General features: G+C 40.4%; 1 protein-coding gene across 6 annotated transcripts in view; it reads left to right on the top strand.

Annotated features, from left to right (window-relative positions):
* DMD (dystrophin) overlaps positions 1 to 16,649 on the top strand; it is a 1,886,383-nt gene that overhangs the window by 1,651,570 nt on the left and 218,164 nt on the right. The gene's annotated exons all lie outside the window — the stretch shown is intronic.

Raw genomic sequence — 16,649 nt, 5'->3', positions numbered from 1 at the left:
GTTGCTATGCAAATTACAGTGTGTGTATCTATTTTGTTTAAAAGAAAAGCTGATATTGTAAATGGTTTTCCTCATAAATTTCTGACCACCTGAATCTCACTTTCTTAAGAACATGATAAATTGAGCTAGCCCTATTAATTGTAGATAATTAGCACATAGCCCATGTGTAATTAACAGTATGCTTCTAGCTGGTTGCTTAAAATCCTCTCTTCAGGAACAGACAATTGTTTACAAAATTTCATCACCTTAAAACAATTATAAACACCAAAAGATGTGCATTTGTTGCAATGTACACTACCATGTATTTCATATGACAATTTATTTTGGGTTAGGCATATGTAGTCTTTACTGCTCTTTTGTGCTGCATATGGAAGATTGACTTTAGAGAGTTTATTTTCACAACTCCAGTGCTTTCTCTTTTCTGTTTAAATTACTTCCAAGGACATTAATTTAAAATACTTTCCTGTACAAGCAGCTTAGTGATCCTATGCACTACATCCATTAAAATCACACCTGTGGAATCAAATATAAAATTACAAGGCATTATATTCATTAGTCATTGGCAGAATTCAGTAATCCTATTAAAGTAGTCAAAAAAGTGGATTTTATGAGTTTGCTTTTAAAGCTGAAAAAGTATTACAATATTTTATCACATCAGAATGAATATCAAATGTAAATAAAAACAAAAAATGAAAAGATTATAGAACAGGTTTTACAGAGATGTACATCCACTTAAGTTTAGTTATTTTTCATTATTTTCCAGCAAAGCCATCTAATTTGCATATATTACAGATTTTCTTTTACTGTATGCAAGTGACCCCCAATTTGGATTAATGGGAACCGTGTATGTGTGCACGTGCAGATGTATTGCAATATCTTGCATTCCAAAGTATGTGAGAAACAGTAGTCGGCAGGGACACGTTAAAAGTATGTAAGTAAGTAGGAAGTGTGGGAAAAGCCTGGAATTGGATTTAATAATGTAAAGTGCTGATGCTTATCATGAGACTTTAGACTTTCATGGACAAGAATAAACCCCCTTCCCTCTTTTCATGCACATGATCAGAGATGACCAGTGCCTGCCGATAGCATGGCGGGAGGGGCAGCCGGCTTCAGCAGTGTTATTGAGCATGCTCAGTACAAGCCAAGCAGCAAATTGGGAGGGGGGCACGTGCCCCCTCCCATCCCCCATGCATCGCCTCTGTATGTCCTCTGTGCTGTTTGTGCTAAGACTATTTCCTCTAGCCAGCATGTCAGTGCACCTGTGTCATCATACCATTCAAGCAGGGTGCCTGACACATTATCTGATTGCTGCTTTAGTCCCCACAAAAGATCCCAGATATAGGTCTCTTCAACTTTTCCTTCTCCAGGAATTTGTACCTTGCTCTTTGCCAGCTGCTCCTGCAAGCCTCTATCTTCCCATATGCTTCTCTTGCTGGCTCATTCTTAGCAGCAGGCTCCACTCCTAATGATCCTATGAGCCCTTCCACTAGCCAGTCTCCCTCCCAGATGGGCCTGTAGATTTCCTTCATCCCACAACTATAGGCACCAATTCTGTGGGTGCTCCGAGGATGGAGCACCCACAGAAAAAAATGGAGAAGCCAGCTACCAGAAGCCACCTACCAGAACCTCCTTCTCACCCAGTGCCTCCTGCTCGCTGGCAGGCCCCACCGGGCCTGCCTTTCCCTCCCTCCCAGTGCCTCCTCCCTGCCACGGATCAGCTGTTTCATGACATCAGGAGGTGTCGGGGGGGGAGGAGTGAGGACACAGTGTACTTGGGGGAGAGGGCGGAACTGGGCAGGGAAGAAGCAGGGCAAGGGTGGGGCCTTGGGGGAACGGATGGAGTGGGGGCAGAACCAGGGCAGAGCCAGCAGGGAGTACCCCTCAGCAGATTAGAAACTTGGCGCCTATGCACAGAACAGTAAATGCTTGGTATGCCTGATAGCCAGTCCTGGTTTCCAGTCCTGCTGGGGAGGTGCCTGGTTTAGCCAAACCTCTCATACACATGCTTTGTTGATCAGGTTAAGGGCAATCTGAATCAGTTCCTAATTAAACGCCATGTAGTGTATGTGTACAGGCAAAAATTTTACATTTGGAAAACTCCAACACATCTAAATAGTTGGCTGTACATATCACAAAGCTACATTTGCTGCATCTTATGTGAAAATTAACAGGAAAAAAAATTGTTTGCATTAAGAGTAGCAATGAACATGCCAGTTCAGATAAAATGTTAATAGTATTGGACCTTAAACCAAACACAACAGCTCCACATCCTTCCAGACCCTGACTATGGAGCACAGGAGACATTATTAAAACAGATTACCATAAGATGAAAAGACAGAACCAAGGATAAAGTGCTCTCCCTATTCTCCAGTGTAATATTACTAAACATAGGGGCTGTTGTGGATAGGGTGAAGGAGATTGTTTCAGGAATAGATTTGGCCAATAGATAGGAATTTGAAATGAAAGAAGAATTGGCCATAATGGTGGGGAGAGAAAAGAATATCCAAACTTATTGTACTTGATGTTCAGAATATTTTGATGGAAACTAATCCACTTTCAATATATTATATTTATATGAGAATATCTATCTATCTAATCTGACTATTTATGTGTAGCAAAGTGTGTGAGGCCAAGTTCCCTTTAAGCATTCCAGACCTTGGCTCCCATCCAGAAAGACAGATCTACTATAGTGAGAGGTTACTGAAAACCCAATTCACCATATGTGAGGTTCTACTAATCCCAAAGGATCAGACATTTACCCCCAGGTCAGTGTGTATCTCAGATATTACCCAAATATCACGCTGTCAGCCAATGCTTAGTAAACTAACTAAAGATATATTAATAAAAGAATAGAATGGAATTATAAATGGTTAATAGATCATATACATACAAATGATTGCAAATTCCTTAAATCAGGTGTGTAGCAGTGATGGAATAGGCTGCTGGCTTGCAAAAGTCTGTCTGGTAACTTCCAAAAGATTGGAAGGTCCTCAGTCCATTGTTCAAAATACTCCTTTTAATTGTAAATCCACAGTCCAAAGACTTGGAGCAGATGCAGTCCAAGGTCACATGTCCACATCACAAGCCCTTAAATGTTTTGCATTGGCTCCTTGTTGTCTGAGGTGTCCTCGGGAAGAACTATCTGGAGAGTTAATTCTTCTTAATGAGAAAAGGAGTACTTGTGGCACCTTAGAGACTAACCAATTTATCTGAGCATAAGCTTTCGTGAGCTACAGCTCACTTGATGAGCTGTAGTTCACGAAAGCTTATGCTCAAATAAATTGGTTAGTCTCTAAGGTGCCACAAGTACTCCTTTTCTTTTTGCGAATACAGAGTAACGCAGCTGTTACTCTGAATTCTTCTTAATGGTCCATCAAGCTTGAATAGTCCATTCACAATGGGCTGGCGAGACTTGTGGGTGTCACCACAAGAACATTTAAGATACAAATACCTAGCTAATATTCAGAACTTCAGATACAGTGATGATACATGATTTTAACCAGGATAATCATTCTTGACAAATTGTAACTTTTCCATTGATACATTTTATATCAAATTTAGTGCCATTGTGCAACAGTGATATAAATGGTTAACTTCCTTTTCATACAGTGTCACAGCATTTTCTAGTATATTTCCCACATTGGTCTATGTTAGGATTAGACTTTATTTCCATGATCAGTACCTCCAGTAAGGTCTGTGATTAGGTGAGACTAATTCTGGAAGAATCGCAACTTCTGCCAATGGAGCATGAAAATTTAACTCCAACAATGAATGCAACTATCATTCTAACTAACAGGATAGTTTCCTAATCTTTGTTGAGCTTCTGGCTTTCAACTGATTGCCAGTTTCTTCTAATTTTTTCCATAGTTTTCTTTCTTTCATTAGAGTCATTTGGTATTTCCCTACCTCTTTGGCCATCTCTGCCCTTTATTATTTTTTTCCTATGCATGTTTTCATTCTATTTATTTCCATATTTCCTCCTTTTATGCTATTCTTATTTTCTGTTTCTCTCTTTGGCTTCTTTTTACTCATTTTTCAATAAGTAGTGCCTATTTCTTTATCTTTTTGTTGCTCTCTTTCTCTTTTGTCAATATTCCTCTGTCCGTTTTCTCCTCTTTCTTCCCTTTCTGTTTTTTTTCTTTCTTCTCATCCTTATCTCTTTTTCTTCTCCAGCTCCCTTTCTTCTTTCCCTTGTTTTTATCCCCAGTTTGATATTGCCCTGTTTTTTCTCACTGTCTTGCCATCGGGTAAAATATTGCTGAAACCCCAGTTCCCATCTCCCACAAGATATCACGTAAAAGTACTATATGAATAGTTGCTTTCCTGGTATCCCCACCAGGTGTATATCCCTTCCTTAATACATACAAGTGAGCTGCAGAAAGCTTACCTGATCTGAAATGATGATGAGTGCTAGTTTTATGGGGTGGTCTGGGATTATCTAGTCCTAGAAATTTTTAATAAACTGAGAGTGGAAATGATACTCTTCTGCTTTGTTAACACAGGGTTTTTTATAAGATCAGAGAAAAAATCTCAAGTAGTCTAGTACTCATTTAATTTAAAATCTTACATAGAGTCTACTTTGTACATTTGATTAGCATGCATGCAAAAACTTGTCCTGCTTCTTGTGTAGTCATATATACCAGCACAAACTGAGTGCACAGGGCGTGAAAAATGCTATCAAAGCACAGTTTTAATACCATTCAAAATGAAGTGGGCAATTAACACCTCTTCAGTCATAGGTCAAAAGAGTTAGTGGGTTTCAGATTGTTGTAATGAGACATAAAACCAGTGTCTCCAGTGTGTCCACGATTTTTGGTGTCTAGCAGAGTCATGAATATAAGCTCCAAGGTTCATCTTTTGAAAGTGTTCTGCCAATTTCCTTTTAGAACACGGATTGATAAGTCAGATATGGAGTGATTGTTTTGTGAAAAGTATTAATCCACAGGTGATAGAGTGTTTTTGGCTTTTATCATTTTTCTGTGAGTTCATTTGAAAGCATAGTGGTTGCCTCATGTCACTCACATAGTTGTGTGGGGCGTTTGATGCATTGGATGAGGTTCCCCATGTGTTGTGATAGACATGTGTAGGACCCAGGGATCTTGAAAGGTGTGTTGAGGGGAGAGGGGAGTGCTATTAATAGTTGTAGCAGTGGAGATATGTCTGCAGGTTTTGCAACTGCTGTTATAGCAGAGTCTGGTGCTACTTTGAGTTAGTGGGTTCTGGTCTGTGGGAATCTTCTCATGATGATCTTGGTGAGGGGGTTGTTTGAAGGCCAAAAGAGGGGGCTCAGGAAAGATTTCTTTCAGGATGTGGTCCCCGTCAAGTAGAGGTAATAATTATGAGTTGTGGGTAGGTGACAACTAGGAGTATGCAGTCAGTGGGTTTTTCCCCCCCGTATTGAAGCAAGTTCTCTTGATGCAATTTACTTCTCTAGTGGAGTGTCCTTGTTTGGTGACGGTGGTTTTAAGTGTGTTAAGGTGTATATCCTGAACTTTCTCCTTGGAGCATATTCTGTGATATCTGAGTGACTGCCTGTAGATAACAAATTTCTTGTTCTGTCTAGGGTAGGTTCCTGGATCTGTTAAGGTAAGTGTGATCCATGAGTTACTAGTATATGGTTGCCTGTAGGGTTCCACTGTTGAAGCTGATAGTGGTGTCCAGGAAGTTGATGCTGGTGTGGGAGAGTTCTAGAAATTTTAATTAATTTTTTAATGAATTCATTTGTGCTATATTTTGTACCTCTCTTATATTTGCTTTCTGCCAACATATGTGCAATGGAGTACTACTGGCAAAAATGTTTGCAGAAAGTGGGCTTTAAATGCACTTGTATGACTATTCAGGGAAACTGAATTTCAAACGTACCTGCACAAGTATTTGCACTAGAAGTGTTTACATGGTCAGCAAATCCTAGCTCTGCAATATTATACCATGTTATTTAATCAATCAGAGTTAAATGACACTGCTCAAATATTGAATTCTTGCACAGTACTGTTCATCATCAATCCATGGTATTAAAACAATGTGCAAATTAGTTTCATACTTTTGAATAATGGGTACACTTGTGAAAAAATGCAATTTGCTTACAGACATTCTCTGAGCAGAAAAAGAGGCTAAACTATTTGAATAAACTATTTGTTATGAATTCCTCCATCAGCTCTAGAATTCAGATTCTGTGTGCATCCAACAGACGTGGGCAATTACAATGTAGAGGCAGCATGCTCAGCGCCCTACTGGAGGAAATGCTTTGCATGTCTATCTTCCAGTCCATGGTTTAGGAACAGGGCTGATGAGATCTGGAGGGAGCTCTATCTAGCGCTCCTTGGCTTGGAAAGATAGTTGGTCTGATGCGGGGTAAAAAGTGAATCCTCTGGGTTAAAAAAATATATTGAGATTTTAGAGTATCACCTGGGGATCATGGGGGAAAACATAACCCAAACTATAAGATCCTGATAAGTAGTCTTGATTTTCATCAAGATTATTTCCCCATCCCTTATTAAGTGTGGAGATCATAATGAAGTACTTGATATATCGTTGGGTTTATTACAACAGGAACATGCTGGAAATTGTGAATGGCAAACTCAAAACGTAGCTTCTAAGGGATATTGTCAAGTTGTTTTGCAACAAAATTTAGGTTTGCAAAATTAAAATTAATTGTAATAGTTTTGAAGGTTTTTTAATTGAATGAAAAAAACTGTAGACATTTATATATTCCATAAAATAGTACCATGTGGTTTCAGTGCCAAGATATGAAACTGAATAGGCCGAGTGAAGAGCAGATAACAAGTTAGAGCTAATGTGCGCCTAATCCTGCATTTATGTGCAAAGAGGGAGAGTGAGTGAAGGTAGCATTGTGCCCAATTCCCACACATGTTCTCACGTCTTGTGCTCCCAATGTGCAAGGATACAGAGAACTCTTGTTCCAACAGCAATGTTAGACTCCCTCAGAGGGTCCACGGAAGGTTACAGTAAGAGTTTGACTGGTCGGCTGGGAGAATATGCTGCATTTTGTTAAAGGGTTACAATGCTAGAGCGTAGACACTTGATACAGTGACAGAAAGGGTTCTTCCATCACTGTAGTAAATCAACCCCTCCGAGAGGCGGTAGCGAGGTCGACAGAAGAGTTCTTCCATCAGCCTAGCAGCATCTACATTGGGGCTTAGGTCAGGTTAACTGCATCTCTCAGGGGTTTGAATTTTTCACACCCCTGAAAGACATAGTTAGGTCACCCTTAGCTTTTGGTATAGAGCAGGCCGCTGTCACAGTGCCTTTCTTAGGCACCATACCTGCAGGAGCTGCTGGAAGTGCAGTAGGCTTTTGCACATACCATACTGTGGGCAGTGGCTTAAAGTCACAATCTAACCCTTAAGTTCTGAGTACTATTTATACTCTGATAATGGGGCTTTTATTGAGCCCTGTAATAAATATTTTTAATAAATAGCATTGTAATAAATGATATTAAAAATAGCATCTTCAAGTGCTGCACAAACATTAACTGACCCTGTCAATACTTTGTGAGGTAAATAGTATAAATCCCATTTTGCAAACTGAGTAACTGACATACAGAGAGTTTAAAGGCCATGGAAGAAATCCTAGCCTCATTGATGTCAATGGCAAAATTCCCACAGACTTCAATGGAGCTTGGAGTTCACACGAAATAGTCGAAGCAGGTGACCTGCGGCATAGGCGCCGACTCCGTGGGTGCTCCGGGACTGGAGCACCCATGGGGAAAAATTGGTGGGTGCTCTGCACCTACTGGCAGCTCCCCAACCTGCCCCCTCCACCCCAGATCACCTCCACCTCTGCTCTGCCTCTGCCTCCTCACCAGAGCGCACTGCCGCGTCCTGCTTCTCCCCCCTCCCTCCCAGCACTTGCGCCATGAAACAGCTGGGAGGGAGGGGGAAGGAGGAGGAACGCGGCGTGCTGGGGGAAGAGGCAGGGAGGGGTCCAACAGGGGCAGGGAGGGGTGGAGATGGGGCAGGGCCGGGGGAGAGGGGCACGAGCACCCACCGGCGCCAATGAAAGTTGGTGCCTGTGACCCGAGGTCTTCACTTACTTACAGCCAATAGTGTAAAATTGAGCCACTTGCCTTCTGATTGGTTAGTGCTGCAATGTCATGAGCACATAACCCAGGCAACGTGGTGGTTGGCCACCAAGGGAAGTTTAAAGAAATAAATCCATTTGATCCTTTTCATTGGACTTCACTGCAGAGGATGTGAGTTTTCCACACCTGAGCCATTCTTTTTCAGTGACAAATCTGAGGAACTGTCCCCAATTGAGATGTCAGTGGAGGAGGTATTGGAACAAATTAACCCAACAGTTCTGAGGGAACTCAAATATGAAATTGCAGAACTAGTAACTGTGGTATGTAACCTATCACTTAAATCAGCTTCTATACCAGATGTCTGGAGGATAGCTAATGTGACGTCAATTTTTTTAAAAGTCTCCAAATGCCCTCCGAGAAATTACAGGAGGCAAATTGGTTGAAACTATAGTAAAGAGAAGAATTATAAGCCACAGATAAAAACAGTTTTTGGGGAGGAGTCGGTATGGCTTTTGTAAAGGGAAATAATGCCTCACAAATCCATTAGAATTCTTTGAGGGAGTCAACAAACTTGTGGACAAGGGGGATCCATTAGATATAGTGTACATGGACTTTCAGAAAGCCTTTGACAAGGTCCCTCACCAAAAACACTTAAGTGAAGTAAGCAGTCCTATGTTAAGAAGGAAGGTCCTCTCATGGATCAGTAACTGGTTAAAAGACAGGAAACAAAAGTTCGGAATAAATGGTCAGTTGTCAGAAGAGAAAGGAGTAAATAGTGATGTCTCCCAGACATCTATACTGGGACCAGTGCTGTTCAACTTATTCATAAATGATCTGGAAAATGGGGTAAACGGTAAAGTAGCAAAGTTTGCAGATGATACAAACTTACTGACGATAGTTAAGTCCAAAGCAGACTGCAAAGAGTTACAAAGGGATCTCACAAAACTGGGTGACTGGGCAACAAAATAGGAAATGAAATTCAGTGTTGATCAATGCGAAGTAATGCATATTGGAAAACATAATTCCAACTATACATACAAAATGATGGGGTCTAAATTAGCTGTTGCCACTCAAAAAAGAGATCTTGGTGTCATTATGGGTAGTTTCCTGAAAATATCTACTCAATGTGCAGCGGAAGTCAAAAAAAACTAATAGAATGTTGATAATCATTAGGAAAGGGATAGATAATAAGACAGAAAATATCATAATGCCACTATATAAATCCATGATAGCCCACACCTTGAATATCGTGTGCAGTTCTGGTTGCCCTGTCTCAAAAAAATATATACTAGAAATGGAAAAGATACAAAGAAAAGCAACAAAAATGATTAGGGGTATGGAACAGATTTCTATACGAAGAGAGATTAAATGCATCTGTTTTAGGCATCTGTGTGTATGGCTTTGCGGAAAAAGATATGTTTCGGTGTAAGTATCATATGTGTTGAAAGATTATTAAAAGTGGATAGGTGGAGACAATGCAACATTGCATAAAACAGATTTTTATTCCCCTATAGGAGGGAGACTACACCTCATACATCTACATATAGAAGGCGATATTTTTATTTTTCATCTGGAAATAAATCTTTCCTTTTTATTGCAGAGTTGCTACTCTGTTTATCATTTCAGTAACATTATCATTATTTGTTTTTCATAATACCTTCAGCTTGTGAATCTGTCTGTATATGTCCAAGAATTGGAGGTAATGTTTCTATCTTGGGCCAGAATTCTGGTGTATCTGTGATCATTGTAATCAAGGAATCATTAAAACCCAACTCCTTTTCAACCTAGGCTATTTGCTATTTTAGCAAATGCAAGTTTCACCTTCCCCACAGAGGGAGATTTTGATCCTCTTTGGAATTTCAATTTCCCATTTAGTTTTGGTAGTAAAGATGCTGCTATGGTATATTTTATGGAATTGGAACTTCTGCCAAAACTACAACTTCCATGGCTCTTGAATGGACTGTTAATCATTTAATTGATTATGCGACTTGGCCTCTATAGTGATCTAGATGTATCCTTTTGTTCTTATTCATTTCTGTTAGCTTGAAACTCAATTTTACTGAAAAGAATTTTGTCCACGTAGTTTTCAGTTTATAGTGTACACTGCCTAAAGGCCAATTCTTAAAAATTCAGAGAGGGGAGGGGAAACATAAATATCCGAATGTGGGATTAAATTACTTTGACAGCGAATTACATTTCAGAAATTAAAAGGATTCCTAGGTAAATCAGGAGTAAGTCCTCATTGTTCTTGTGGAATGTTTGGGAGAGTAAATGAAAGAAGTATAGAATAATGCAAATTCTATACAGTAGTTATCATCAGGAGACCATGCTAGTAGAGAAAGATATTGATCAGATTAATGTCAGGTAGCCATATTAATGACATGATGCTCTGTATAACAAATTTTGTTTCTCAAAAGTATAAGCTGTTCATGGAGTCAAGATGCCTGAGGTGGTGTGGGATCCTGGGAGTCAAGGCTCCCTGGCAGTCTTCCAAGTAGGCTCCTGCAGAGCTGGTAGCCTGGGTGTGGGGCATGGGCTCTGGGAGAGAGTTTGGGGGCTTGGGGCAGCAGGTTGGGGTGTGGGAGGGGGTGTGGGGTGCCAGATCCAGGGGACGCTCACTTCGGACAAGTCCCCGCAAACAGCGACCTGTCCCGGCTGCTCCTAGGTGGAGGTTCAGCAGGTGGCTCTGTGCACTGCCCCCACCCGACCCTAAGCCTAGCTCTGCAGCTCCCCTTGGCTGGGGAACCACGGCCAATGGGAGCTGCGGGGATGGCATCTGCGGACAGAGGCAGTGCACGGAGCTGCCTGCCACACCTCTGCCTAGGAGCTGCCTGAGGTGAGTGCCCTGTGGATCCAGCACCTTGCACCCCCTCCCATGTCCCAACCTGCTGCCCTGAGCTCCCTCCCACAACCAAACTCCCTCCCAGAGCCCGCGCTCCACACCCCCTCCCATGCCCCAACCCCCCTGCTGGCCCCACACCAACTGGACTGTAAACCAGAATTTCAATGAAGATCAGAAATGCTGGCTTGTAGAGCTTTCCAGTTGGTGAAGTGCTGGTTAAAACAGCTTTTACTGTAATAGGACTTGCACCATTTACACTTCCCTCCTCAATTTCTTCTGAACTGGGACGATCGTTACTGCCTAAAGCCTAGACTGTGTTGTTCTGTTTCAGATATTTTCCCACCAAATTTGCCCCTAGCTGCTAATTAGATTGCACTTGAGCTTTTTGCTTCCTATACTGAGCTCCTGATGGCTTCTTCGGGGCATCTTTTATTTTCTACAGGGGGAAAGAGACAGTATTGGGGAAAGGAAAAGTCTATGTTTTGCAGTCCTGGAAAGTCATGAAACATTCGATGTTAAGCATGGCAAAGAAGTAACAGTTTTTATTGTATATTGTTGCGTAGATAGGGATTCGATAGATATCTCTGGCATCTCATTAAATATGTCCTTTATTAGTCACTACTTACATTCTTCAAGTCTTAAAACACAAGTACATTTTCACAATTACACAGAAAAACAAGGTACACAATATCGCAGCTGGGCTCTCACTTCATTCTTATATCTCACTGACTGACTGGCAACACCTCATCCCTTATATAACCACGAGGGCGTGGCTGACAACATTCTAAGAGGTTTGATGAAAATGTAGTTTTCAGAAAGTCTGGAAGATTCTACAAAGGTCCAGACATTCTAGGAGATTAGTGAAAAATGAATCCACATACGGAATACCTAAAACATTTTACTTCAAACATTCTATTTTCCCTTTTGTTGCTAACAACAAAAACAGCACCAGAGACCAGTGCCCCTCAAGCTAGGCACCCCAAGTGGTCACCTGAGTCACCTACCCCTAAATCCAGCTGTCTCTAGGCTATGTATTATTATTAATTATATTTTAAAATCATTCTGCTTCTGTAAATTTTTAACCTGAGCAAGACATCCTTGCCATTTCAGAGTTTACAGTTTTAACAATAGGATTCACAGTGCTAACAAAATGTGGGCAGAACAACATTGTCACAGCCTTTTAAAACCAGTTCTTGCAGTGAAGAATTTGCCATGCCATATTCAGAAAAGTGTATTTATACAGTGTACGCTATAAAACTAGTACTGTAAAATTTCAGTACACATCTTGAATAGAACTGAATGCTGTCCTCTTGCATTAGGAAACCAGGATAGGTTGTAACTTCTATAACAGTGGGATAAATATAGAGGAATGCTTTAAACATAGGCTAAAACTGCATCTTGGACTGCCAATGACCTGGTATTTTTGGTATGAATATTTTTGAGAAAGTGCTTCCCAGTAGGGGACCATCTGGGACAAACCAGACAGGAAGGAGGAGATGTTTCAGGATGGTCAGTTAACACTATCACTGGTCACAGGTTCAGAGAGAAGAAATGCTTGTGTCCAAAGTCAGTTGGACCTGCATGGTAATAAGCAGTTGGTATACATGGGGTAGCATACTTGGTTCCCAGTCTAAGGATATATCTACACTCCAGCCATAAGCCATGATTTGAAGCTCATGTAGATGTATTTGTCATAGCTGTATACTAGCTAGCTTGCTAAAAATAGCCATGAGGACTCCTCGGTGCAGCCTTCAGCACAGCCTACCTGATCCCCTGGGTCGACACTTGTTTGTGCAGCCTGTGCTGAAGCCCACTCTGTTGCATCCTCCCTGCTATTTTTAGTGAGCTACCTAGAGTACAGTGAGTGCAGGCATGTCTACACAAGCTCCAGCAGCAGTGTAGATGTACCTTAAAAGGTGGAAGGATTGCAAGATGTTACCTGAGAAGGGGGCTATAAGAGAGACTGGAAAGGGGACAGAGGTGCAGCTAGCCCCCTAACTGACAATGCTAGTTGATCCCCAGAGTATGGGGCAAGAAGGGCTTGTTGGAACTAAATTCAGGCAAAATTATGAATGCGAATACATCTAAGAGGCTGACTGGAGAGTATCACGTAGACACTCACAAATCAGGTGTCTGGCATCTTTCATTTGGTAATAGCTTGTGTTGTAGCTTCTTTTCATTTAAATGCTGCGTATTTATTCAAAAATATTCTGTGTTTTCCAACTTTGTATTCACTGCTCTGGTTACACAACCTCTAGTGGCATTAACTGAAGGGAATGAATAAATCTCATTTGATCCCACCCTCTTAATTATTACTTATTATTGTTGTTATTTAACATTTATATTGCAGTTGTGCCTAGAGGCTTCAGCCAAGTTGTAGCCTCACTGTGCTGGGGGCTGTACAAACAAGTATATTAAATTACAATCTTTGCCCTAAACAGCTCACAGTCTGTTTTCATTCGTATTCATTAGGCATTTCTTTTGCATCTGGAAGATCGTTGCCATGGACAAGGCATACCTTGTGGGAAAAGACTCCTTAGTTTGTGCATTTTGGACTGAGAATCCAGAATTGTGTAGGTTCCAGACACACATACATAGTTCACTGTCTTCTTCTTAGATGTTGAAGACTGGTTCACTTCTTCAGGACAGACTGTCTGAAATCCCCAATCTAAAGCACAGAGATTATAGTATAACAAAGGAGAGAGAGAGAAAAAAGTTAGATTAAAACAAAATCAGTGGTATGCATCAAATTGTGTAAAACCTAGCCTAGATAGTATAGGTACCCTTCTTGTTAGCTACAGAAAAATAAGCAAAACCATACATTTCTAGAGACAGCGGCCAATGCTAGGTGCTTCTGTTCATCCCCTCTGAAGCACCTCGCATTGGCCACTGTCAGAAGAGAGGATAGTGGGCTAGATTGACCTTTGGTCTGAACCAATATGGCCATTCTTATGTTTTTATGAGAATGCATCCACCTTGATCAAGCTTATCCCTTCCTCCCCTCTCACTCTTTATGCTTTTAGGATGTCAAGGATGTGATTGTAGGCTCAGGTGTTATGTATCGTTTCTGCCTTTGCCCCCCATCCCTAGTGTCCCAGTCTTGTAGTCTGTGACCATATTTGATATTTAAGGTGTGACCAAACTCATTGTCGTACTTGGCATGCAGGTTGAGGTTAGTGTTTCAGCAGTGCATTGACTGATCAGGTGTACTTTCTGAAGGAAAAATGGAAAAGTCTCTGTCCTCTCATAAAGTAACTGTTGTCCCTGTTTAATCTAACACCCTGCTTTCTTAAACCAAAGCATTTTAAATACCTTTTTGACCTGGCCTGCATTTTAGCCAGGCAAAAGATATCAAGATTATGTAATCCTGATTTTGTATGTCAGTGGAGATGTAGCCCTGAATCCAGCTCTGTTTGCCTTTTAGAGAAAAAGTGTTTATACTTTCTTGTCATTCCCTCATGACTTTATTCAGTTGTGTATGCTACGTTAATTGTTGTCAGATTAACACTGATCAGTCATAAAATTGTGCAGTCTTCCTCGTTTAAAAAGTCTAAATGTAAATCCTGTTCTTTTTTCGCCAGCTCAGTCAATACGAGAGTCATATTTGCACAATATGGCTGCCAAAGGGCAGGGACAAATACAGTTTTTCTTCCCTCCTGCCCCTGTGCCCTCATATACCTACACTGCTGTCAATAATCTCCACAAATGACTCTGTGTGTGCGTGTGTGTGTGAAAATACAACCAGTACTGAACATGATGTTTGATTGATAGCCTCCAAATCTATGCCAGAAAAATCTTAATGTGTAAATGATTTTACAGACTATTAACTGATATTTAAACAGACACTCTTATGAAGTTGTGCTTATGCTAAATGAAAGTTGAAGGTCTACAGCAGGCTTCAGACTGATGTGGTAGAGTTATGTACATTAATTTGGGGCAGTAGGCATTGGCTACTCTGGGAGATTGCACAGAGATAACATTTGTGCTTTCTCTTTTCCTGGGCCCGAAGAAACATGTTGTATGGGGTCCACCTTGTATGCTGGGAAGGAGGTGAAAAATGAAGGAACACAAGAATTGTGTGTGTGGGAGGGGAGGGGGGAACATTTTAAAAACTTTGTCAGGAATCCTCTTTGTTTCCTTCTTTGTAAAATGAGTGCTGTTTTAAAGAATAAGCCAGTAGAGGGTGTATTCGCATATGAACACAAAGCTGACTGTGTTATTTACACATTTCATCCATTCACACAGCAATGTTACTGTTTACAGATGCTGTACTTTACTGTCTTTCTCAGATTCAGGCAGGGTCTGGCTTACCAGAGATTTTTTTTTTTTTGACAACCTTACAACTGACAGATGTTTGTTGTTGGCTCCATGTCTACATTCTTTGAAAGCTGGAGAATTAAATTGCTGATATTCAGACAACACTAATTCACATATCCAGGGAGCCTAATTTGCTGTCCCTGAGATCCCGATTCCTGGTATTCATAGGTTTAAAAACCATTTCAATGACACAATATAAGAATGGGCTGGGGAGCTGCAATAGTGTGCTCCTGCTACACATTATCACATTCTATAAACATCTGCGTCATTACTCGTGTGACTCATCTTTAAGCTGTATACAGCTGTGTTTCCAGTTTTCAATTAGCAGTCCTTTAATTGCATAGCCATCTCATGTTACTAATTTAGTTAATGTATTCATAATTAAAGAGTATTCTATTTTCTACCAAGGTTTGTCAAGCTCGGAACATCATAAAAAGAAATATTTAAGACCTCATCGCTGAGGGATTTTGTTTCTTATAATCACATCAGAACAAAATGTCATTCACGTACCTAGAGGATGAAGATGAATTACTTAGGGACATTTCTTTTTTTATTAGAATTAAATGAGAAACCTTTGGAAATGATGTGCTTTGTGTTTAAAAGGAAATGGTAGTACTGTGGTGCTCTTTTCTCTCCCAGTTTTGCCCTCCACACACACACACAATCTGATGTAATTATTTATGGTTTAGACTTATATTACAGTTTTTAATATCCCAGAAGAAAAACTGACAACACTGTAAAGAACAAAGATTCATCTGAAGCATGAATTATCCCCTCAGCTATACATTTGTCCAGCAACAGCTGTAGTTTAGGGTACAATATTTTAAAAGGATATAAAAGATCAGGAATTTGGGGGTAACAAAAATCTACCTTAATGAGAGACACTGACTGGAAAATAAAGGCTGGCTTAATTATATTATCAATTAAAGTAATTGTTTGACCTATTTTCAAAAGTATATTCTCTACACAAATGTAAGTGAACATGCTTTTGACAGCCATTAAAAACTCTAGATGCCTAAGCTTCTCCAATGACCCACAAGCTAATGCAATCCTATTGCACAGCATTTTACAAGATTTGTCTGCAACTGTTCAGTGAATTGCAAATATATATGCATTGCCCCCTCCACTGCCCTCTCATACTCTCTGGGGAGATAATTTTATCCCAGAGAATTTCAGTGATACAAAGGAAACCAATATTTAAAAGTTCTCTATTTTTTTTTCTGGCTTCCTCCTTATCTTGGTGATGGTACAGAATGTTTAATAAGGGATAGTGTTGAAACTGTGCGTAACTATGTGCGATTTTTACATAGTTTATTTCATGTTTAAATTATATAGTCTCTTCTGGAAGTGAAAAGAAGGAGAAATACAAAAGGTCACCCTTTGGCAATTGCTTGAGAAAAATATTACCTCAGTGTCTCTCAGCAACTGCACCTGTATTCCCTTCCGTGA

This window comes from Natator depressus, chromosome 1 (genome assembly GCF_965152275.1).
Source record: "Natator depressus isolate rNatDep1 chromosome 1, rNatDep2.hap1, whole genome shotgun sequence".
NCBI lineage: Eukaryota > Metazoa > Chordata > Testudines > Cheloniidae > Natator > Natator depressus.
This window is presented reverse-complemented; position numbering and strand designations above follow the sequence as displayed.